Source organism: Erinaceus europaeus, chromosome X (assembly GCF_950295315.1).
Source record: "Erinaceus europaeus chromosome X, mEriEur2.1, whole genome shotgun sequence".
In the NCBI taxonomy this organism is placed as follows: Eukaryota; Metazoa; Chordata; class Mammalia; order Eulipotyphla; family Erinaceidae; genus Erinaceus; species Erinaceus europaeus.
In genome coordinates this window covers 92,907,403-92,932,613 of record NC_080185.1, presented here as the reverse complement: position 1 = coordinate 92,932,613, position 25,211 = coordinate 92,907,403, and the positions used below count along the sequence as shown (strand labels likewise).

The 25,211-nt window shown below is 39.7% G+C and overlaps 1 long non-coding RNA gene and 1 pseudogene across 1 annotated transcript in view; both read right to left on the bottom strand.

The window, feature by feature from the left end:
- Nucleotides 1–25,211, bottom strand: part of LOC132535842 (uncharacterized) — a 144,391-nt gene that overhangs the window by 11,176 nt on the left and 108,004 nt on the right. The gene's annotated exons all lie outside the window — the stretch shown is intronic.
- LOC107522802 (guanine nucleotide-binding protein G(I)/G(S)/G(O) subunit gamma-12-like) lies at nucleotides 23,166–23,680 on the bottom strand (annotated as a pseudogene).

The window sequence follows — 25,211 nt, the reverse complement described above, 5'->3', positions numbered from 1 at the left end:
GCTCAGGTCCTAGAATATGATGGCAGAGGAAGACCTAGGTGGGGGGATTAGAGTGTTATGTGGAAAACTGATAAATGTTACACATGTACAAACTACTGTATTTTACTGTTGATTATAAATCATTAACCCCCTTAATAACATATATTAATTAACAGAAAAAATGAATATTTTTTTTAGAAAAAGTTTTGCATGCAACAGCCAAATCAATAATCAGTTTTCTAGGTTTTACTTGGAATAGTAGTCTTTATTATCTTTGTAGTAGTTACATGACGTTGCACTATTTCAAACCTCTACTCCCACTCTTAAGCCATTGTGATATATTAAGTAGCCACCTCAAAGACAAATTGCATTACACAAGAAAAATGGTATTTTTACTATGGAAGAATAAAGAGGTTCATTCCATAATCAAGTCATTCAAGTCAACACTATCAATAATGAAGAACTAATGATGCCGGAGTCCGGTGGTAGCGCAGCGGGTTAAGCACAGGTGGCGCGAAGTGCAAGGACCAGCGTAAGGATCCGGGTTCCAGCCCTCGGCTCACCACCTGCAGGGAAGTCACTTCACAGGTGGTGAAGCAGGTCTGCAGGTGTCTATCTTTCTCTCCCTCCTCTGTCTTTCCCTCCTCTCTCCACTTCTCTCTGTCCTATCCAACAACATCAATAACAACAATAACCACAACAATAAAAAATAACAAGGGCAACAAAAAGGAATAAACAAATATTTTTTTAAAAAACTAATGATGCCTGTCATATTTCCACCAAATACATACGACCTGAATCTAAAGGTGAAGAATTAAAAAACGGGGCTGGGGAGACAGCATAATAGTTCTGCTAAAGACTTTCCTGCCTGAGGCTCCGAGGCCCCAGGTTCAATCTCCTGCAGTAGTGCTCTGGTATTTCTCTCTGTGACCTTCTCTTTGTATTTCTCCCATTAAAATAAAAACCAAGTAAAATATTTAAAGAAAGAAAAGAAGGAAGAAAGAAAGAAAGGAAGGAAGGAAGGAAGGAAGGAAGGAGGAAGGAAGGAAGGAAGAAAGAAAGAAAAAAACATAGAGCCTTAACTTGAAGGACACTCTGAAACAACTGGCCTACTCTATTTTACACGTGTCAGTGTCATTAAAGACTAAGAAAAATGGAGAAACTGTCCCACATTTAATAAGTTATGTATGACTTCTAAATGTGGAATGTAATCTTGGGCTGGATCTCACATCAAAGTGACTATAAAAAAGCTTTATTGAGTGAGGGCTGGTGAAATAGCTTACTTGGATCATTCATGCTTTGCCATATGTACAACCCAGGTTTGAGCCTAGCCCCCACTGCACTAAAAGAAGCTTCAGTGCTGTGGTCTTCTCTCTCTTTCTCTCTCTTTTAAAATGTACATACATCAGGAGTCAGGCGCAGCGGGTAGAGCACACGTGGTGCAAAGCGCAAGGACCCACGGAAGGATCCCGGTTGGAGCCCCCGGCTCCCCACCTGCAGGTCAAGCAGGTCTGCAGGTGTCTATCTTTCTCTCCCCTTCTCTGTCTTCCCCTCCTCTCTCCATTTCTCTCTGTCCTATCCAACGACGACATCAATAACAACAACAATAAAAAGACAACAAGGGCAACAAAAGGCAACGAAATAAATAAAGTTAAAAATATATTTTTAAAATATACATATATATATTAAATTTATTGGGACAACTGGAAAAAATTGAGTGTGAAACATAAGCTAGATCATGATATTATATCAATATTGTATTTTCTGAATTTGTTCATATAGCTGTGGTTCTAGAAGAAAATGTTCCTGTTCTTAATAAATGTTGATGCATTTCAGGGGGAAAGGGCATGGAGTCTGGCTCCCAAATGGTTTAAGCAAAGGAGAGAGCACCAGCAGTAGCATAACAGACTCTCATGACTGAGACAGAAGAGATCTCAGGTTCAATTTCAGACACCACCATAAACCAGGATTGAATAGTGCTCTTGTAAAATATAATTTATTTTATCTTATCTAGTTATTTATTTGATGAGACAGAGAGTAATTAAGAAGAGAAGGGTATATAAAGAGGGAGAAAGAGAGACGTATGCATCACTCCTTCACTATAAATGAAGCTTCCCCCCCACCCACTCATAGGTGGAGACCAGGGGATTGAACCCAGGTTTTTACGCATTGTAATAAGTGCACTCAACCAGGTGCACCACCAACCAACCCCTTCAATAAAAAATTTAATTGATTGAAATGATAGAGAAAATGTTACAAAATATTAGCAACTGGTAGATCTGAGTGAACGGTGTATACAATACCTTTGTTTTTTTTTTTCTACATGAAACTCATCTGTACATTTAAGTTAGTTCAAAGTAGGAAGTCCAAATTAAGTGCAGTAAAAGATAAATCTTAATATACTGCAATTCTGACAAGTCTAGCACTCTAACTATAAGTCCAGTTCCAAAGCTGGCAAATGTTAATTCAGCTCAATGAGACTTTATGTCTTTTGGTGAAATTTGTTTATAACTATTTCACACCATGTTAATGTTGATTCTTTATCAACATTCTCCTTGTCCGACAAATGTAAATGGAGGGGTGTTTCTAGAAGGAAACATCACACTGAGCTGAAGAACTGACCTTTGGGGAGGTTTATACTTTCTCAAAGCAACCTGGAGGGACAAAAATAAGCCAATGAGACTAGAATGCACCCATTTGCTGAGCTGTTTACCACAAATAAGATGTATTTGTGGAGACTTATACCTCCCAACTCCCCAGAAAAGAGATCATATCAAACTTTTCACTAGGAAACTTGGATGAGTCAAGTCTCTCCCCACTGTTTTTCTTTCAGTTTTTATTCCACTGCTGTTATTACTACTGTAGTAATATGACAGTGTTTGTATTATAAAATTAAATTCTGCCTATATAGATAAGAGAAAAGGAAATGACATTTCATTTTTAAACAATGCTGCTTTTAATGGCATATTTTAGAATAGTTCCTCCATTAAAAAAAAGATAATGTGTTCATTTATATAAATATGAATAGAGTTTTCTATTACAGAACCGGTATCTCAATTACTGTTAATGAATGTGCAGAGTTTAGATAGCATACTCGGGATGAAAAATAAAATGTCAGAAAAATACGTTATAATAACTACAACAACAAAAAACAACAAGGGCAACAAAAAGGGAATAAATAAATAAATACTTTTTAAAAAAGAAAAGAAAAATGTGTTATACCTTAAGACTTTATTTTTTTCTCAACCTATTTGTGACAGAGACAGTTAGTCAATAAAAAAGAAAATGATAGGGGCCAGGTGGTGGCACACCTGGTTGAGCTTACATGTTACAATGTACAAGGACCCACGTTCGAGCCCCCGGTGCCCACCTGCAGGGAGAAAGCTTTGCAAGTGATGAAGCAGGGCTGCAAGTGTCTCTCTCAGTCTCTCTCGCCCTCTCTCCCACCCCCTTCCCTCTTGATTTCTGACTGTCTCTATCCAATAAATAAAGGTAATACAAAAACAAAAGGAAGGAAGGAAGGAAGGAAGGAAGGAAGGAAGGAAGGAAGGAAGGAAGGAAGGAAGGAAGGAAGGGAGGGAGGGAAGAAGGAAGGAAGGAAGGAAGGAAGGAAGGAAGGAAGGAAAGAGAGAAAGGAAGAAAGGAAGGAAAAAAGAAAGAAAATGGTAGAAAAGAATCCTTCCTTCCTCAATGCCATGGTCTTCTAAGGAATGAGTTGTAGCTCTCTCTCAGGATGGAAAAAGAAGACTCACAAAACTACAGCTCCAATTATATAAGAGATTACTAAGTACCAAGGCAACAATAATCACAGGATGAAACTACAAAATCCAGGGACAACCACCAAATGAGTCAGCAGCAATTATTTAATAGCCTAAAAAAAAATCTTTAAGATGGAATATATTTGGGGGAGGGGGCATAACAATATAATTGCCACATTTGCAAATTAGAATATTAGAGGAGGGGGCATAACAATATGATTGCCACATTTGCAAAATAGAATATTGATAAGATACTGTTGTCTACTATAAACTACTTTCTTCATTGCCTCAACTTTAATTTTTATTGGGGGAGGGGGAGTTTAATGGCTTACAGTGTAGTCATTGACGCATGAGTACAATTTCTCATCTCCCTCTGAAAGTTCTCTGCAGAACACTCTCACCCCCACCCTAGCTACTTCTACATCATCATTCACCAAGACCCCAAAGTTCTCTTTCGGCCCTCCCTCTCATTCCTTCTCCCAAGTCCTTTTCTGTGTTCTCCCCCTCCCTGTCAAGTTTTATCAATATTAAATCCTGCCGATAAGAGAAATCATTCGGTATTTGCCCTTCCCTTTTTTTTTTTTTCTACCACTCTCTTCTGGGATTGCTACACTCTCTAGAGATTAATAATAAACTGCTACACTTTTGGCAAGTAAAATAGTGTTTTTGGACTCCTTAGCTATAGACCTTATCTGTCTAGGCTGTTGATTAGAAAATCTTGCTGGGGGGGGACATGCAAACCTTAATGAAGTCTGAATAGATTGCATCTATTGCTCCCCCAGAATCAGCATGACATGGTACTCGTAGCAGAAAACAGACTCAGTCTGGCACAGTGGCTCACCATGGGACCATAATAGTGACCACACACTGATGTTTGCTTTCTTAAGTGTTTAAGTGTAAAGAAATTGATTTGGGTCGAAATTTGTCCTGGTATGTACCCAAGTATCAGTGTATCTATAATTACTTGAATTATCTCCCCTCCACCACTTTGTGAAACACACACATACATGCATGTATGTACACATACACAATTTATCCTTTCTCATGCCATGGGGATCCTCCTGGGATCTCAAAAACAAGAGCTCTGAGACTGATAATAAGATTCACCAAAATCTTAAAATCTCAGTGATGCACATTTATCAAGCCTTGCCCATTTCATTGTGTGTTGAATTCTCACTGTAAGTTACCCTATAAACAAGAAATTTGGGAAAAGTTGGACTCATCTGAAAGTCTGTCCAACAGAGTTTAGTCCAAAAGTATTCATTCATTCATCCATTCATTAATTTTTGTTTACTTGCAAGCATTCACTCATTCCACCTCTATTTGTTGACTACTGTGTGCCAAACCCTGAGCTGATTACTGACGATGCAGGAGTAACTCTTTTAGATGAGTCCCTGCTCCCGCAGAGTACGTGAGCTAAGCAATTTCAGATGGTTGAAATGCTATGAAGAATTTTAAACAGATGATAAACACACAGAAACACTTAGAAATGTAGTCCTTCTTTAGAGTGTCTGGGGAATGTTGGCTAAGAAAGACCTCAGTATGAGTCATCGCTCTTTTCTGATTAACTTTCTACCTCACTAGTTGCTTCATCTCAGTTTTCTACAACGATTTCTTTTCATCTTTCCAACCTCCAAATATTAGAATACCTGAGTGCTCATCCTTAAGCTTTTTTTTTTTTTTTTTTTTTTTTTTGCTGGAGCTTGGTGCCTGCACCATGAATCCACTGCTCCTGGAGGCCTTTTTTTTTTTTCCCCCCTCTTGTTGCCCTTTTTTGTTGTAGCCTTGTTGTGGTTATTATTGTTGTTGTTGATGTCGTTCATTGTTGGATAGGACAGAGAGAAATGGAAAGAGGAGGGGAAGACAGAGAGGGGGAGAGAAAGACAGACACCCGCAGACCCGCTTCACTGCCTGTGAAGTGACTCCCCTGCAGGTGGGGAACCGGGGGCTCGAACCAGGATCCTCACGCCGGTCCTTGAGCTTTGTGCTTTCCACTGCGCTACCGCCCAACCCTCTCTTTTTTTTGATCAATGCTCACTCTAGATTTCATCCAATCCCTTAATTTAAAAGATTTTCTGTACTTTATAGTTAAGTGAACAAAGTTTTGCCAAGCCCTAGCTTTTAGCTAAGAAATATGTAAGGTAGAATACAAAAATATGGGTGCAGGGAGACAGGATATGGTTCTGCAAAGGACTGCATGCCTAAGGCTCTAATGTCCCAGATTCAGTCCTGGTCACCAACATAAGCCAGAGCTAAGCAGTACTCTAATCTCTCACTGTATCTCTCTCATTAAAATAAAATTTGAAAGTATATGTATATATATATATATATGTGTATATCTCCTTAAAATAAAATTTAAAAGTATATGTATATATGTGTATGTATATATATATATCATTAAAATAAAATTTAAAAGTATATGTATATATGTGTGTGTGTGTATATATATTGACTCCAGGATTATTGCTGGGGCTCAGTGCCTGCACTATGGATTCACTGCTCTTGGGGGCTATCTTTTTCCATTGTTGTTCCTGTTGCTGTTATTCATGTGGTTGCTGCCGCTATTGTTGTTGGATAGGACAGAGAGAAATTGAGAGAGGAGGGGAAGACAGAGACGGGGAGAGAAAGCTAGGAACTTGCAAGCCTGTTTCACTGCTTGTGAAGCAACCACCCTACAGGTGGGGAACTGGGGGCTTTAACCTGTTCCAGGACACACTGGTGAGGTCATCTCCCTGGGGAAGTCAGGTTGATGTCATGGAAACGTCTGCAACTTGGTGGCTGAAAAGCATTAACATATAAAACAGAATAAATTGTTTAATAATAAGGAATCTAAAGGTAATACTATAGCAGATGAGATTGGGGGGTCTTCATTTTGAGAGAAGCTAGGAAGTCTATTTTAGGTATATTCCTGGAACCCCACCTCCCCAGAGCCCCACCCCACTAGGGAAAGATAGAAATAGGCTGGGGGTATGGATTGACCTTCCAAAGCCTATGTCCAGTGGAGAAGCAGTTACAGAAGCCAGACCTTCCACCTTCGTCACCCCATAAAGATCTTTGGTTCAGACTCCCAGAGGGATAAAGAACAGGGAAACTTCCAATGGAGGCGAGGGGAAACAGAACTCTCGTGGTGGGAATTGTATGGAATTGTACCCCTCTTATGCCACAATCTTGTCAATCATTATGAAATCACTAATAAAAATATATTTAAATAAAAAATGATTAATACGTGTGCAGGTCATAAGTTACATTCTAGGAAAGAAGCATTGTTGAACTTAGGTAACCTGCATTTTTAATATTGGCCAGTAAGTTTGCCTGTCCTATGCAGTCAAGGAAGATCCTCTTTATCTTTCAAGGCTGTTAACCACACAAACATCTTGAAAAGACAGACTGAAGCGAACACAGATCAGCAACTCTGTTCACAAGATAGGCAAGGACATGAGAAAAACATGGAGAATTATTTCCCAATGTGTCTTGCTTAATTATATGTATTTTTTAAATGAAGGATACACAAGACCATCTTTAAAGTTACAGAGAACAAGACAGGGGGACAAGAGTAGATGACTCAGAATATGTCTTGTTTTACATACTTGACCTTGAAGCTATCTACGTCACCTAACTGAAAAGAAAATTAAAAAAAAAAGAAAAGAAAATTTTTTTAAAAACTTTAAATCACTGAAAACTGCACTAAAGAAACGAGCCAAATTGTCTATCAAACTGACAGAAAAACACATAGAAAATAATTATTTCAAGTCACTTTCAACTACAGTGATGTGTCTATATTTATCACTCGTGGGATATCATCTAGAAGAAAAAGGAAATCCAAAAATATCTTAACTATTAGCAGCCATCATGTTTGTGATGGTACGGGTGTCAGTGCTCTGTTTCATGTTCTATGTCGATACAATTGAGAACCAAATATTTTAGAGTGAGAGAATAGATAGGCAGACTGACTACCAGAAAGGTTAAGTAAACTCCTGTATTCCTGAATTTGGAGAATTATGTATGGACCGAAGATACATTTTATCTTTCTAAGAAATTCTCTTTTTACAAGTTCTGATGTCTCAAAGGTCTATAATGACCAATCCAGTAACACTGACTCCCAAGTTGTAATATCCCAATAATATTTTATACTAAAAAAAAGATCAGAGATTATTTTTTTTGAAAAGACCATTTCAATGGGTACATTTTTATTTACAAGATTGTCATGTCTTTTTCAGTTTGGTGATGATGCCTTTAGCTATGCAGAAGTTCTTCGATTTGATGCGGTTCCATTAGTTTCTCTTTGCTTCTGTTTTCTTTGATGTTGGACTTGTGGCTCCAAGGCACTGCCAAAGCAAGCACTGCAGAATGTTCTGCCAGTGTTTTCTTCTATTTATTTTATGACTTTCAGTCTAACATTCAAATCTGTTATCCCTTTTTAATTCTCTTTTGTGCACAGTAAGATGATGTGGTGAGACCAGGGATCCTAGTGGAAATTACTGATTCCAATACATGTGGAATATCTAGACATTCTAGAAGGCAAGGAAGTTATCCTAGAATGCAGGGGGGAAAATTAAAACAAACAAAAAAATGGATTCTGGTGCTGGACCATGGCTTGGTACTCTGCTCTGTCTCTCTCTCTCTATCTCTATCTATCATCTATCTATCTATCTCTATCTCACACTCATAAAAATAAGTTTTTAAGAATATTTTATTTTGGGGCCAAGTGGTGGTGTACAATGTTATAATGTGCAAGGGCCCCAGCTCAAGCCCCACCCCCCCAGTCCCCACCTGCAGGGGGAAAGCTTTGAGAGTGGTGAAGCAGTGCTGTATGTGTCTCTCTCCCTTTCTATTTCCCCTTTCCTTCTCAATTTCTGGCTATATCTATCAAATAAATAAAGATAAACTTTAAAAAAAAGAATACTGTATTTATTTTAATGATAGAAATAGAGGTGGAGATAGAAAGAGAGAGAGAGAGATGTCAAAGCACTGCTCAGCTCTGGCTTATAGTGGTGCTGGAGATTGAACCTGGGACCTCAGAGCCTCAGGCATGAAAGTCTTGCAACACTACTGTGCTGTCTTCCCAGCCTCCAAAAATGAATTTTTGAAAAAGAATTCAGGTTCCAGCTTACTAAAAATTTCATCTGCTAAAAGTTTTTCAATGTGTGTGTGTGTGTGTATGTGTGTGTGTGTGTGTGTGTGTGTGTGTGTGTGTGTTTCCTTACATGTGACCCAGATTAAGACTCTGATAACTCATGGGAGGTGCTATGACAATGGAGGAAAAAACCTCAGTATCATGGTATCTCTCCCTTTCTGTGTGTATATGTGTGTAATATATATATATATATACATATATATATATATATGTATATATATATATATATATGAATAAAAGTGGTCCAGAGCAGTGCAACTGTGCATGCACAAAGCCCAGTTTCAATAGAGGAAATAATATTGAAGCTAAAATATGTTAGATCATGTTCCAATAAGATGAAGATGTTTCTGTGCTGAAAACTCTACAGTTACAGTCTTCCTCACACCAAGTAATATGCAAAACCTTTCTACATTCGCAGATAAGGAGGTTAACACTATAGAAGAATTTAAACTTAAAAATAGTAATAAGACCCAACTTGATTTGGTCACATTTGCTGACTTACTATTGCCAGAATGTAAAGATCTGGTCATCTTTTCCCAATCCAAGACAACTCTAAAGAGCCATTCTAACTCAACAGAGTCACCGAAGATTATCTGAGGCCTTTGTCTCACCCCATGGCAGCTTACCTTCTCCCTTTACCCATGTCTGCTTGCTCTCTGACCTCCCGCAGGTGACGATCCCAAGGGTGTTCTCTAAGAAAACAAACTGTATGTTCACATCATCCTCCTAAGAAGCACCTTGTCTGGTAACCACAACTCTTCTGCAGACACCAGTTACAACACAGTTTAAATGCAAAAAGTTCAACATGAAATCCACTCTTGTGCTAGAGAACAATCAACCACAGAAAGTCCACACTCTTTCTTCTAAAAGGTCTCCAAATAGTTCCATGCAAAGACTGTTCACCATGCCTGAAGATCAAGTAAGTCTCTACAAGAGGCTTGTGGCTCACCCAGTAGAGCACACATGTGACAGTGTGCAAAAACCCAAGTTCAGGTTCCCAGTCCCCACCTGCAGTGGCACAGTGCTACAGGTGCCTCTCCTTCTCTTTGTCTTTCTCACTCTATTTCTCTTTTTCGCATGTATCAAAAAGAGAGAAAAGGGGAAATAAAGACAACCAGCAAACAGCAGAGCCATGCATACACCAAGCCCCAGAGATAACCCTGGAGTGCTTCCACAGTTAAAAAAAGCTCTGGGAGTCGGGTTAAACGCACATGTAATAAAGCACAAGGACTAGCGTAAGGATTCCGGTTCGAGCCCCTGACTCCCCACCTGTAGGGGAGTCGCATCACAGGCAGTGAAGCAGGTCTGCAGTTGTCTATCTTTCTCTCCCATTCTCTGTCTTCCCCTCCTCTCTCCATTTCTCTCTGTCCTATCCAACAACAACAACATCAATAACAACAACAATAAAACAAGGGCAACAAAAGGGAATAAAATAAATAAATATTAAGAAAAATCTCTGTGAGTTGGGCGGGTTAAGTGCATGTGGCACAAAGTGCAGGGACAGAAGGATCCCTGGCTCCTTACCTGCAGGGGAGTCGTTTCACAGGCGGTGAAGCAGGTCTGCAGGTGTCTATCTTTCTCTCCTCCTCTCTGTCTTCCCCTCCTCTCTCCATTTCTCTCTGTCCTATCCAACAACAACAATAATAACTACAACAATAAAACAACAAAGGCAACAAAAGGAAATAAATAAAATTAAAGAATAAAATTTTAAAAACTTTAAAAAGAAAAAAAAAGAAAAATCTCTGTATAACAGTACACCTGCTAGTAGTAGTAGCTCCTCTTTTTACCCTGTAAACTCTACTTTCTAACCCTCACAAACCGAGACTGAAATGAAAGAGAAGGCAAATGGGTTCCCTTATCAAAAGTTTATGAGAGAGCTTATGTTTATTTTACCACGGATTAAGTTTTGTCCTTAATATATCTAAGAGTCAGTTTCTCAGAGAACTCAACCCATAGTCATTTATCTATCTTCCTGTGGTCTGTCTTCCTTACCTTTCCCTGAGAATAGAAACATTGTAGGGTCTCCTAGTTCTCTAGCTTAGTAACTATTGTTTTTAATGAATAAGTGAAATGACGTGTAAGTTGAGACCTAAAGAACAAGGAGACAGTTGAATCAAATTCTAGTGGAAGAGCATTTTGGGTACTGGGAACAGCAAGTAAAATCCCAGAAAAAGTTCCTTCATAAGCCAGAGCTGAGCAGTGCTTTGGTAGAGAAGGAGGAGGAGGAAGTAGAGGAGAGGAAGAGGAAGGTGGGGAGGAGGAGGAGTTCTTTGTCTCTATTTTTTTATTTATGCTGATTTATTAAATCTCATCAAGCACAGTAAAGAAGAGATGTGTTACAGAGGTCTTGAACAAATTATACAGAGTGGGAACATCACTGAGCCAAAGTCACCAGGTAAACAAGTACAAAAAAAAAAGAAAGAAAACCAAACCCTCATGACCTGGCTGCATATCCCTTATTCTTCTTTTTTATTTGTTTTTAATATTTACTCTTTTATTTAATAATGATCGACAAGTCCTTTGGATAAGAAGGATACAATTCCATACAATTCCCACCACCAGAGTTCTGCATTCCATCCCCTCTGTTGGAAGCTTTCCTATTCTTTATCCCTTCAGGAGTATGGACCCAGGATCATTACGGGGTACAGAAGGTGGAAGGCTTCTGTAATTGCTTCTCCAATGGACAAGGGTGTCGACAAGCTGATCCATACTCCCAGCCTATTTCTATCTTTCCCTAGGGGGACAGGGCTCTGCAGAGGTGGTGTTCCAGAACACATTGGTGAGGTCCTCTCTCAAAGGAAGTCAGGTTGGCATCATGGAAGCATTGTGGGTCTCTTCTGTGGTGAGTATTCTGTCCATGTCCTCTCCCCATTTTGGGATGGGGTTATTTGTTTTCTTGTTCTTGAGCTTGGCAACCTCTTTATATATTTTGGTTATGAGCCTCTTGTCTGATGTATGGCATGTAAAGATCTTCTCCCATTCTGTGAGGGGTCTCTTGGTTTGGGTAGTGGTTTCTTTTGCTGTGCAGAAGCTTTTTAATTTGATGTAGTCCCAGAGGTTTATGCTTGCCTTAGTCTTCTTTGTAACTGGATTCGTTTCATTGAAGATGTCTTTAAAATTTATGCAGAAAAGAGTTCTGCCAATATTTTCCTCTAAGTATCTGATAGTTTGTGGTCTAACATCCAAGTCCTTGATCCACTTTTGTATTGGGTGAAATACAGTGGTTCAGTTTCATTCTTCTGCATGCTTCAACCCATTTTTTCTAACATTTGTTGAAGAGACTCTGCTTTCCTCATTTAATAGTCTGGGCACCACTGTCAAAGATTAGATGTCCATAGGTGTGGGGGCTTACTTCTGGGCTCTCAATTCTATTCTACTGGTCAGTGTGTCTATTCATGTTCCAGTACCAAGCAGTTTTGATTATAGTAGCCATATAATATAATTTGAGGTCCAGGAGTGTGATGCCTCCAGTTCTGTTCTTTCTTCTCAAGATTTTTTTAGCAATTCTAGGTCTTTTCTGGTTCCAGATAAACATTTGTAGCATTTGTTCTATTCCCTTAAAAAATGTGGTTGGAATCTTGATGGAGATAGCATTACATTTGTATATGGCTCTGGGTAGTATATTCATTTTAATGATGTTAATTCTGCAACCCATGAACATGGAATATCTTTCCACTTCTTTGTGTCTTTTTCAATTTCGTTGAGCAGTGACTCATAATTGTCAGTATACAAGTCTTTCATTTCTTTGGTTAGGTTTATTCCTAGATATTTTATTGTTTTTGTCGCTATAGTAAAAGGAACTGATTACTGCATTTCAATTTCTTCTGACTTAGTGTTTGCATAGAGGAATGCCACTGACTTTTGTAAGTTAATTTTGTAGCCTGACACCTTACTATATTGCCTGATGATTTCCAAAAGCTTCTTTCTGGATTCTTTAGGGGGGGCTCGATCTTGCTAATTCTGTCTTCAGCCTCATTTATTCTATTCTCTCTCCCCTCTACTGTTTTCTGGAGTTCATCTACTTAAAGAGTTCACAGTTGTGGAAGCTAACAGTTATTTTCGTATTATTTCAATCCCTGAGTTGAAGCACTGTGGTTGTTAAAAGCCTCTTTTGTTCTTTTTCTTCCCTGTAGGCTCTGGGAGCCTAGGGCTTTTAAACTATAAGTAGGCTAAGCTTAATCACTCACTCTGACCAAGAGATAAAGCAGGGTGGGTGAGAGATAGCACAGTGGTTATGCAAAGAGACTCTCACACACCAAGGACCCAAAGCTCCAGGCTCAATTCAGCTCCTCTGCCAAGCCAGGCAGCACTGCAGGGCCCTGTGAGTTTCTATATAAGTCCCGTTTATAGCCTGTAGGTTCTGAGGAAATTATTCATCATGTTCTCATCAGGAGAACAATGTGGAAAGGCTCCCACTATACAGCTCCACTGCTAGGCCACCGAGGTGTAGATTTTCTCCTTAGTTTACTGGTCAGTACTCTGCTCCCAGTTGTCAGCACAGGGCCTCCCCCTGCTGCTCCAGCCTCTGAGGGCAGTAGCTATGGAGACTCACAGTTGCATTCAGTGAGTCTTAGGGGAGTCCTCTCCTCTTTATAGCATCTTTTTGTTGGTGAAGCAGACTGAAGATGGTGCCTCAACCGGTAAACTGATGGACTGTTACCAGCCACTCAATCTCTCCTTAGGCTTCTCTCTGTCCACGAGCCACACGTGTTTGCACTCACTGGTGATTTGATGGGTTCCAGAAGTCTTTCTCGTCCTGCCTTGTTGCAGTCCCAGGTGATCTCCTTTGGAATTCCCAGTTGACCCTGTGAGAGGAGAGAAGAGAAACACAGCAGCTGCTCCTCAGTAGTCCCACCTCTGGAAACTCCCCCTCTTGGCTTCTAGTTTTGAGTTAAAGAAATACTTTATATCTTTGATTATAATGCAAAATATGCACATGGTTGAGATGTAGACTGTTCTAGAGTGACTCATCCCATCTTTCCTTAGGTGCCCTACTCCTTTTTGCCTTCTGTGGTTTGTCTGTGTCTTGAAATAATCCTTTTATACCACTATTTACTTATTTATTTTATTTATTTATTAGATATTATCAGTTCATTTCTGAGCATGGCAACTGTGAATTCCTCTCAGTTACACAACCCCTCTCCCTCCACCTCTTCCTCTCCAGTTGTATTTAGAATATATTTTATGCTCCTTCATTGATATTCCTTACATTTCTTTCCTTTGCTTTTTTTTCAAATGTCCAAAATCCTTCATCATGATAAAAATCAGTCCTTTGTCCAGGGTAGAAAATAAAGGATCAGAAAAAGAATAGATTAAGGGCTAAGTGAACTTGGGTAGGTATTATTGACTGACTGAATTTCATCCCCTTTAAGGTGAATAAAATGTTAATTTAGGAACCCCTAAAAGCAGTAAGACATCATCTTTACATTCTGAAGCTAATGTTGTTCCTGCCCTCAACTTCCCTGCTTCCTTTCTGATCATTTATTAAATATATTTAGAGAGAAGTCTACCAATTTTTAACGTCTTCTTGTATTATTCTTTTATTGCTGTGGTTACTGATGTACATTTTGCTTCACTACTATGTGCTGGCTCCTGCACATCTTCTATGGAGGCATGAGAGAGGGCTGAGGAATCCATAATTCTGCAGCAGGGAATCCTCCTGCTTCATTTCCCTAACCCCCCCCCCCAATATGTGTTCCATCCTGCACTATAGTGTATCGGGTTCCAAATTCCAAGTCAGTGAACCCTCTGCTCCACAGCCTCAAGCTTTAGCCTTTGGTTTTCTTTCCTTTCCCTAGAACTTGCCAGAATTTTGAGGCAGTCTTAGTCTCCCATCTCTACCACATATTCTTGATTGGTTACATTTCTTTGTTGTTATTGATTTATGCATTTCCCCCCTAAAATAATCCCTGACTTTAATATGAGCCTGATTTCCAATGTCAAAGATTATTTCTTCTCTAAGTAAACAAACTTCTCTCTAGAGTTTATATGGCCAAAAAAAAAAAAAAAGATTAAGAATAAGATTAAGACTAAGAGTAAGAATAAAGGAGGAGGAGGAGGAAGAGGAGGAAGGAAGGAGAAGAAGAGGAAGGAAAGGAATTAAGAGTAATCAATAAATATTTTCGGATTCCTGGTGATGGTGAACCTGGTAGAATGCACACACATGCATGAAAACCCACCTGCACTGGGGAAGCTTCATGAGTGGTAGAGTGAATGCTGAAGGTATTTCTCTTTCTCAATATCTTTCTATTTCTCTCTCCCTCTTTATTTCTCTGCCTTTGTCAGAAAAAAAAAAGGGGAGAGAAATGGCCATGGAGAGTAGTGGCATCTCTTGCAGGCACCAAGTCTCAGTGACAACCCTGGTGGCAAAATAATGATGATGATGATAATAATAATAGTTTTCAAAAGTCATTCAATAATAAGGAACTAGGTACACAACACGTTAAAATTCATTGCAAAGCTATTGTGACAATTAAGGCCATGTGACAATGATGCATGAACACTTGGATCATTTTAACAGAATAAAAGACCCAGAAATGAGACAATTACTCACAGAGATGTAGTAAAGATAAAACTGGCATGTTGAAGCAGTGTGGAAATATTAGACTATTGAATAAATCGCATTGCAACTACTGGTGGGCATGTGACGATGCCATAACCCTCTCCTATAACAAATAGATTCAAGATTTAAATGTACAAAAATCGAGGAGCAAGGGAGACATATAATTATTAAAGTAAAGAACCTACAAGACCTCACCAGGTTCAGTCCCCAGCACTGCAATAGCATTCCAGTCGATCTCTCTTCCTCTCTCCGTCATAAAAATTAATCTTTGGGAGTTGGGCAGTAAGTAGCTCAGCGTGTTAAGCGCACGTGGCGCAAAGCGCAAGGACAGGGTAAGGACCGGGGTTCGAGCCCCTGGCTCCCCACCTGCAGGGGAGTCGCTTCACAAGCGGTGAAGCAGGTCTGCTCTGCAGGTGTCTCTCTTTCTCTCCCCCTCTCTGCCTTCCCCTCCTCTCTCCATTTCTCTCTGTCCTATCCAACAACAACGACATCAGTAATGACTGCAACAATAAAACAGCAAGGGCAACAAAAGGGAATAAATAAATATTAAAAAAATCTTTAAAAAATATAAAATATCAGGGGTCAGGCGGTAGAGCAGCAGGTTAAGTGCACATGGCGCAAAGAGCAAGAACCAGCGTAAGGATCGCGGTTGGAGCCCTTTGCTCCCCACCTGCAGGGGAGTCGCTTCACAGGCGGTGAAGCAGGTCTGCAGGTGTCTGTCTTTCTCTCCCCCTCTCTGTCTTCCCCTCCTCTCTGTCCTATCTAACAACAAGGACACCAATAACAACAATAACTACAACAACAATAAAAAACCAACAAGGGCAACAAAAAAGGGAAAATAAATAAATAAATATAAAAAAGAGATATTAAAAAAGAAGAAGAAGAAGAAGAAGAAGAAGACAAACTGGGAAACATCTATTGCTAATTGCAACTTCTACAAATCAAAATTAAATGCTATCACCTTAAAGGAAAAATTGGGAGAGGAAGTGCACAAAGACAGAAACACATTACCATATACATAGCTCAGATTTAAGCCCACTCCTCACTGTACTGAAGCCTCCATTCTATGGTGTCTCTTCTTCTGCCTCTCTATCTCTGTCTCTGTCCATCTAGCTGAAAAGGTTGGCCTGGAGCAGTGATAACAAAAAATAAAAGCAAACAGAAAAAAAAAAGTAGGTAAGGGAGGGTATATAAATGTGAGAAAAGATGGGTCAACCGTGCCATCAGAAGAAGAAGAATTAAAACTATACTGAGAACTTCTTCACTTGGAATCAAAAGCTCCAAAAATTTGATCATTCAATAATTAGCAAAAGACTAGGAGGAGAGGGTCTCTCAAATAGTGTTGGCTGAGACTGTAACTCGGTAGGCTATCTGTGTCAGGACAATGACCATCAAAATTACAAATGCATGCAACAATACTACTTTTAAGAATTCATCCTACGAGCATATTTGTACATACATGAATTGGCATGTGCACCACTGTTTACAGTAACAAAACTTTGGGAAAGCCTGAACGTCCCTGACTAGGGAGGAGGTTAAGCAAATTATGGTACATACATACAATGGAACACTGTAACCATCAAAAATGAGTAAGGTGTCCCTATAGATACCAATGTGGGGTGATCTCTAAGATACTGTTGGGGGGAAAAGTAAGGTATAGAAAATTTTGGTATAGGGAATGGTGAAAGTAAAATAAAATAAAAAGACTATAAACCATTATTCAGTAAAGTTTTAATATATATATATATATATATATATATATATTCACACATTATAATGCACAGGGGTTTGAGCCCCCACTCACCTGCAAGAGGGAAGCTTCCCAATTACTGAAGAATGTCTGTAGGTGTCTTTCTCTCTTCCTCTCTATCTCCTCCTCCCCTCTCAATTTCTATCTATCCTGTCATATAAGAATAGGGGGGTGGAGGGGTGAAATGACTGTCAGGAGTGATGGATTTGTGGTGTCAGTACCAAGCTCCAGAGATAATCCTAATAGCAGTAAAAAAAAAAAAAGGGGGGGGGGGAGGGAGTCGGGCGGTGGCTCAGCGGGTTAAACACAAGTGGCACAAGGACCAGCAGAAGGATCCCGGTTCAAACCCCCGGCTCCCAGGTCCGCTGGTGTCTTTCTCTCCTCCTCTCTGTCTTCCCCTCCTCTCTCCAGTTCTCTCTGTTCTGTCCAGCAACAACGACAGCAATAACAACAACAACAACAATAATCAACAAGGGCAACAAAAGGAAAAAAATAGCCTCCAGGAGCAGTGGATTCGTAGTGCAGGGACCGAGCCTCAGTGATAACACTGGAGATAATAATAATAATTATTATAATAGTAATAATAATAATAGTAATAATAAGTGACTTAAATGGCTCCCCTCATAAAGACCTTCCCCTAAGTGCTTTCTCTCTCACCATACTCTTTCCCACCACTCAATAATATGATTCATGAAGGTAATGAACATTTTGTAATCATATACTTCATCTTATTCTATTCTATTCTTTTTTCTTTTTTCTTTATTTATAAAAAGGAAACACTGACAAAACCATAGGATAAGAGGGTTACAACTCCACACAATTCCCACCACCAAAACTCCATATCCCATCCCCTCCCTTGTTAGCTTTCCGATTCTTTAACCCTCTGGGAGTATGGACCCAAGGTCACTGTAGGATGCAGAAGGTGGAAGGTATGGCTTCTGTCTATTCTATTCTATTCTATTCTATTCTATTCTATTCTATTCTATTCTATTCTATTCTATTCTATTCTATTCTTCCATTTATCCATTTGTTTACTCATTATTGGTCACATATTTCCCTGCTCCATAAAGGCAGGAAATTCTTAGTTAAGTCATCGCTATAAATTCACCACTTAGGCCAATATCTGGCTCAATCAATGTTTCTCAAATGATAGAGAATTTACAAAGAATGACCTGCACTACATAGATATTCTTCTCAGCATAGTGAATTGGGAAATTCTTGCCTTCATTTTAAGTCTAGTTTTTGAATTTTAATTGACACAGTTTATTGTAGCCTAAGAGGTCAGCATGATTTCAAAAAGGACAGATAACTTCATTACATGATTAGAATGAATACAATCTTTAGCTTGTTCTTTAGTTTTTGTTCAATAACGACATGAAAATATATTTTGTTATTCTTCCTCCACTCAACTCAAGATAGAGTACTTCTGGGCTCAAGGAGTTGGTGGTATGGATGGAGCAAGAAAGTTAAATAAGGAAGTAGGCTTTGGTATGAGTGTATACAAAAATTCAAAGTCCTACATAGACACACACACACACACACAACCCTCCTTATCCATACAGATCATCCATCAGTCACAAACTTATTAAGAAAGTACTATGATATAAAAGCATTAGGACCTATGTTATTCTTGACATTTTATTTTATTATTATTTTTTTTTATTCTTGACATTTTAATCTAGAAATTTGCTTAGATAATTTGGGTCTTGACATAACTAGATCATTCATGCATTCGGAAAATACAATTATAGATTTTTCTATTTCTTCTTTTTTTTACTTTTATTTTTAATCCTCTTAAGAAGGTATTTATTTATTTATTTATTTATTTTTACCAGAGCACTGGTCAGCTCTGGCTTATGGTGGTGTGGGGGATTGAACCTGGGACTTTGGAGCCTCAGGCATGAGAGTCTCTTTGCATAACCATTATGCTATCTACCCTCCACCCAAGAAGTTATTTATTTAAAATTTTTCAGAAGCCCACAATTTGACAATAACCAATAAATGCACATAAGAAGTAAGTTACATATATATTTCTATACATGTACATAATAATTTTTACCAACAAAAACGCTTTATACAAGCAATTTTTGCATTTCAGGTGTATCTTTTATGTTTCAAAAATATAATTAATACTGAAGAATATTGTAGATAATATCACTATATCTCTTTTTTTTTTTTTAATCTCTCACTGCTCTTTTAACCAGAGGTCTGTGTCCCCATCCTTACACCCACAGATAACCAGTATAGTTCTCCTATAGCCTTAGATATAGGTTGACATTTTTCAGTTCTTTGTATTCTGCACATGAGAAACTACTCTGTGGTTGTCCTTCATCTTCTAACTTGCTTCACTAAGCATAACCATCTCCAACTCCATCCACTTTATCAATGACTAGAAGGGATATATGTTCCATGTTCATAGCGGCTTTATTCACAATAGCAAAAACTTGGAAACAACCAAAATACCCTCTGACATATGACTAGATAAAAAAAGTTATGAGACATATACTCAGTGGAATATTACTTAGCAATAAAGAGATGACATTGTGCCCTTTGGGATAAAATGGATGGAGATTTTTCTATTTCTTCTATCACTATATTTTTTAAGTCCCTAACTTTCCTTAAGTAGTAGCCCCATATTGAAAAAGAGAGGGAAAAAAGAATATTTCCTAAGAATAAAAAAAATCAGCAGTACTCAACTACTGGTAAAGGAAACAAAAATGTAAAACTTTATTTTTTTAATTTTTATTTATAAAAAGGAAACATTGACAAAAACCACAGGATAAGAGGGGTACAACTCCACACAATTCCCACCACCAGAACTCCATATCCTATCCCCTCCACTGACAGCTTTCCTGTTCTTTAACCCTCTGGGAGTATAGATCCACAGTCATTGTGAGATGCAGAGGGTGGGAGGTCTGGCTTCTGTAATTGCTTCCCTGCTGAATATGGGCATTGACAGGTCGATCCATACTCCCAGCCTGTCTCTCTCTTTCCCTAGTGGGGCAAGGATCTGGGGAGGTGGAGCTCCAGGACACATTGGTGGGGTCATCTTCCCAGAGAAGGCCAGTTGGCATCATGTTCGCATCTGGAACCTGATGGCTGAAAAAAGAGTTAACATATAAAACCGAACACATTGCTGAGTAATCATGAACCTAAAGGCCTGATGAAGATTTGGAGGTTTCTGTTTTGTAGAAAGCTAGTATGCCTATTTTAGTTATATTCCAAAGGGCCCATGATTACACTAGTTTTTTTTTGTTTGTCTGTTTGTTTTTGTTTTTTTTCTAAGCCTGACATCTGATATGCAGGTAGACCCAAGTTATTGTCTGGGGAGATGGAAAAAGGGCTAGGAAGCTGGATCAGGGAAGAGAGTAGCTCCCAAATATGGGAAAGGTGTATAAATATTGTTGACTGTATACCCCATCTATTTGATCTGGGGCACCTCCTCTGACCCAGTTTGGATGGAGCTAGAAGGAATTATGTGAAGTGAGGTAAGCCAGAAAGACAAAGACGAGTATGGGATGATCCCACTCATAAGCAAAAGTTGAGAAAGAAGAACAGAAAGGGAAACTCAAAACAAGATCTGACTGAATTTGGAGTAGGATACCAAAGTAAAAATCTCTGGGTGGAGGGTGAGAGTAGATGTTCAGCTTCACTGGGGGGGGGGGGGATCCAAACAATCCTTTGGTGGTGAGAATGGTGTTGGTATACACTCCTATTAACTCCTATTAACTTGGGATGCATTGGATCGACCTTCTCGTGGTGCATCCCGTGAGTACCCATTCATTGGGGAAACTGACGATCCTTCCTAGCCAACTGAATCCACATGGATCCCAGTCACTTTCAAAGCCAGCAACAAGCAGCTCCTGACAGCTTTCAACCTGACCTGTTGACTGGCTACGGAAGAAGGGCAAATGCTAGAAGAAGAACTTGTAGTCTCATAAATCACTATTTAATTAATATGAGAGGGGAAAAACTAATTGAATGTCTCAAGCCTTTTAATGCACAGACCATCGGCTAAGTATATCTTCCTTCAATCTAAGCGCTTAAGACCTCAAACATGTAATCAGACTGAATTTTAACAGTGGTCTCAAATTGTTAATACATTTCTAGTAATGACTTGTTCTTCGAAATGTTGACTCTTGTAAAACTTTATTTAAAAGATACATTAACCAATGGGGGTGAGGAAGAGGAGGTATGTCTCTTAAAGTATTCCTCTCTATAGGGGAAACAGGGGTCAATTACTTAAATCATCCCGAATCATTCTCCCTTCCATCAGTGTCCTTTACTTCTTTTTTAATATTCATTTACTCACTTATTGGATAGAGACAGAGAGACACTGAGATGTAAGTGAGAAAGAGAGAGAAAGAAAATCACCTGCAGCACTGCTTCACCACTCTTAAAGCTTCTTCCCCCACCCCTCCCCCAACAAGTAGGAACTGGGAGCTTGAATCCAGGTCCTCGCTCATGATAATGTATTGGGGGAAAAAGGGGGGTGAGGGGGGTGAACACTTGATTCCCCAACATTTAAAAAGTTCACCACGCATTATCTCAACAAAGAATTGAGGAGAGTGCATGATTTTCAGGAATTTTAATTTTATTCGGGAAAGTTGAGAACATTCACTTTAGAACAGGAGAAAGAGTAAGCCAGAGGGAGAGAGAGAATAGCAGAGATAGTACTCACATGATGACCTGGGCAGACAGAGAGAAAGAGAAGCCCACAGGTCTAGTTTTTAACACCCAGACCCTGTCTCCATCTTTCTTTCTTTCTTTTTTTTTAGGTTTGTTTATTTATTTTATTTATTTTTTTTAAATGGAGACATTAACAAAACCATAAGGTAAGAGGGGTACAACTCCACACAATTCCCACAACCAAATCTCCGTATCCCATCCCCTCCCCTGATAGCTTTCTTATTCTTTATCCCTCTGGGAGTATGGACCCAAGGTCATTGTGGGATGCAGAAGGTGGAAGGTCAACCAGACCTGCCTCCATCTTTCTAAACCACACCTGTCACCTCTCTTATTTTCTGGGCGGCTCCCTCCAGGTACCTCTTATCTCTCAAGAGTCACATGTGTGCCACCATCAGGCCCCCTCCTCTACTTCTAATAAAGTCTCTTCTCTACTGCACATGCCAAGTCTTCATATACGAAAAGCCTATTTTGTAAAGCTAGGTGTTCCTTTTCAGAGCAGGATATGCAAAAAAAAGTTGTTTTCATGCTAAGTATTGAAAGGTCAAATTTGAACTCTTTTTTTTTTTTTAAGAACTCAAATAGATGTAAAATAAAGTTCTTTCCTTTGCAATAATAGACAATAATAGATGCAAACTAGAGGTTTGTTGTTTTTTTTTAATAATAGTAGATGCTTGGGGTCGGGTGGTAGCTCAGCGGGTTAAGCACACATGGCGCAAAGCGCAAGGACCGGCTTAAGGATCCCAATTAGAGCCCCCGGTTCCTCACCTGCAGCGGGGGTCACTTCACAAGCGGTGAAACAAGGTTTGCAGGTGTCTTTCTCTCCCCCTCTTTGTCTTCCCCTCCTCTCTCGATTTCTCTTTGTCCTATCCAACAACAACAACAGCAATAACAACAACAATAATAACAACAACAACAATAAACAAGGGCAACAAAAGGGGAAAAAAATAGCTTCCAGGAGCAGTGGATTCGTAATGCAGGCACCGAGCCCCAGTGATGAGCCTGAAGGAAAAAAATAATAATAATAACAATAGTCGATGCTAACTAGTTCTTAACAATAATTTTTCACCCTTTCTTGTTCAGTTACAATTTGATACAATAGTTTCACATTATATCAGATAAGGGTATTTACAGAAAATGCAACTTGGAAAAGAAAGACAGCTGAGTTCATGGTTCTAAGTTAAGTGCATTTTAGCTCTTAGCAGTGGTAATCAAAGAGTTGAAGGTAAATCTCCCCAAGGAGCTAGTCATAATTTGCTTTGTTCAGAAAAGGTGAGGAACCAGTTCACTATTTCTCTATAAAACAATACAGGTTTTTTATTTATTTATTTATTTATTTATTCTCCCTTTTGTTGCCCTTGCTGTTTTCTATTGTTGTTGTAGTTATTATTGTTGTTGTTGATGTTGTCGCTGTTGTATAGGACAGAGAGAAATGGAGAGAGGAGGAGGGGAAGACAGAGATGGGGTGAGAAAGACACCTGCAGACCTGCTTCACCGCCTGTGAAGCAACTCCTCTGCAGGTGGGGAGCCGGGGCTCGAACCCGGATCCTTATGCCGGTCCTTGTGCCACGTGCGCTTAACCCGCTGTGCTACTGCCCTACTCCCAGGTTTTTATTTTTGTCCTTGGAAGGACTGTTTTGAAGTTGGTACCCCTATTAGCAGAGGGTCATATCTGGCATGCTTCCCATGGTAGGACCAGAGATCTTCCGATACTTTGGAGACTTTTATTCTTTTATCGGAGGCTTCTATTTTAAATGCTACACAGTTCTCTTGCCTTGGGCAATGTTGGTACTTATGGTTTTACTCAGCATTTTCAGTTATTGTTTTTAACTGAGGTGAGTAAGACTCTGTGTGACCCATCATTATCAGGTTCGAAGTGATGGGCTGGATCAGCTGTCACACTGCCCCGGTGGGGAACTGAACATTATTCACATTTCCTAGATGAGGAAATTAAAGCATAAAAAGAATTAATCTTACGCCACATCACTGGTAAAATGGGAAAGCTGAGGTATTGCTCCCAGTCCGGGACTCTTTACACCAGAAGGCCTACATCCATCACAATCTTATTTTACTTTTTACCAGATCACTGCTCAGCTCCAGCTTATGGTAGTGCAGGAGAGTGAACCTTGGACTTGGGAGCCTCAGGCATGAAAGTCTTTTGCAGAACCACTATGGTGTCTGTTACGCCCAGAAGTTCGAGTCCGATATCATGCAAAGAAGACCAGAATCACATGCAATAGCAAGAGCCTTTATTATCAAGCTTAAGCTTGGGCCGCTGACACCCTTCCACGCAAGGGGAGAGTCTGCGACCTTGATCATTTTTCATCCCACCTTTTTATAGTTAGTACAGGTGGGTACAGGTGGAAATATTTACGCAGAACAAGTTGGTTTCGGGTTAATGGCTGTTCTCAATATTCAGGGCTTTTCACTAACCTCAGTGTCTCCTAAACCCTAATCATAATCTTAAATTTTATCTTTTGGGAGTTGGGCGGTAGCACAGAGGGTTAAGCGCACGTGGTGCAAAGCGCAAGGACCAGTGGAAGGATCCCAGTTCGAGCCCTGGCTCCCCACCTGCAGGGGAGTCACTTCACAGGCGGTAAAGCAGGTCTGCAGGTGTCTATCTTTCTCTCCCCCTCTCTGTCTTCCCCTCCTCTCTCCATTTCTCTCTGCCCTATCCAACAACGACATCCATAACAACAATAATAACCACAACAATAAAACAACAAGGGCAACAAAAGGGAATAAATAAATTAATATTTCTTTTAAAAAAATTTAAGTCCTCATTCATTTAAAAAAAATTCTTTTTTACAGCATCCCCCCACACACTAAGGTATGTGTTGGGCTAGCTAGAAAGAGAGAGAGAGAGAGAGAGAGAGCACCCAGGGACTAAGTTTGTGGTGGCAGGACAATTCAAATCTTTATTCATCCGAGCTTCCCAGAGTCAGGCGGTAGCACATCTGGTTAACCCACGTGGTGCCAACTGCAGTGGCCTGCTTCAGCCTCTTGGTCTGCAAGCCCTCCCTTCTCCAGGTCGGGACAAGGAAGAAACAAGACAGAAACGGAAGTGGGTTGACAATACCATACATGATTAGGAGAGGGGTGGAGAAAAGTGGGAGGGGCTGGAAATGGTAGCCCCCCCCCCAACTGTTGCTAGGGTCCAGAGGGCAGAAAGAAGACAGATTAAAGGAAGGGAATGGGTGGGGATCTCCCAGGCAAAACAATGATTATGCAGATAGGCCATAGCATCAGGAATGCAGAGGGGAGCAGGGGAGCTGGCTTAATGCTTTGTGAGACTCCTCACAATTTCCCTGACAGGTATACTTGTTAAATTTCCAGGCTACC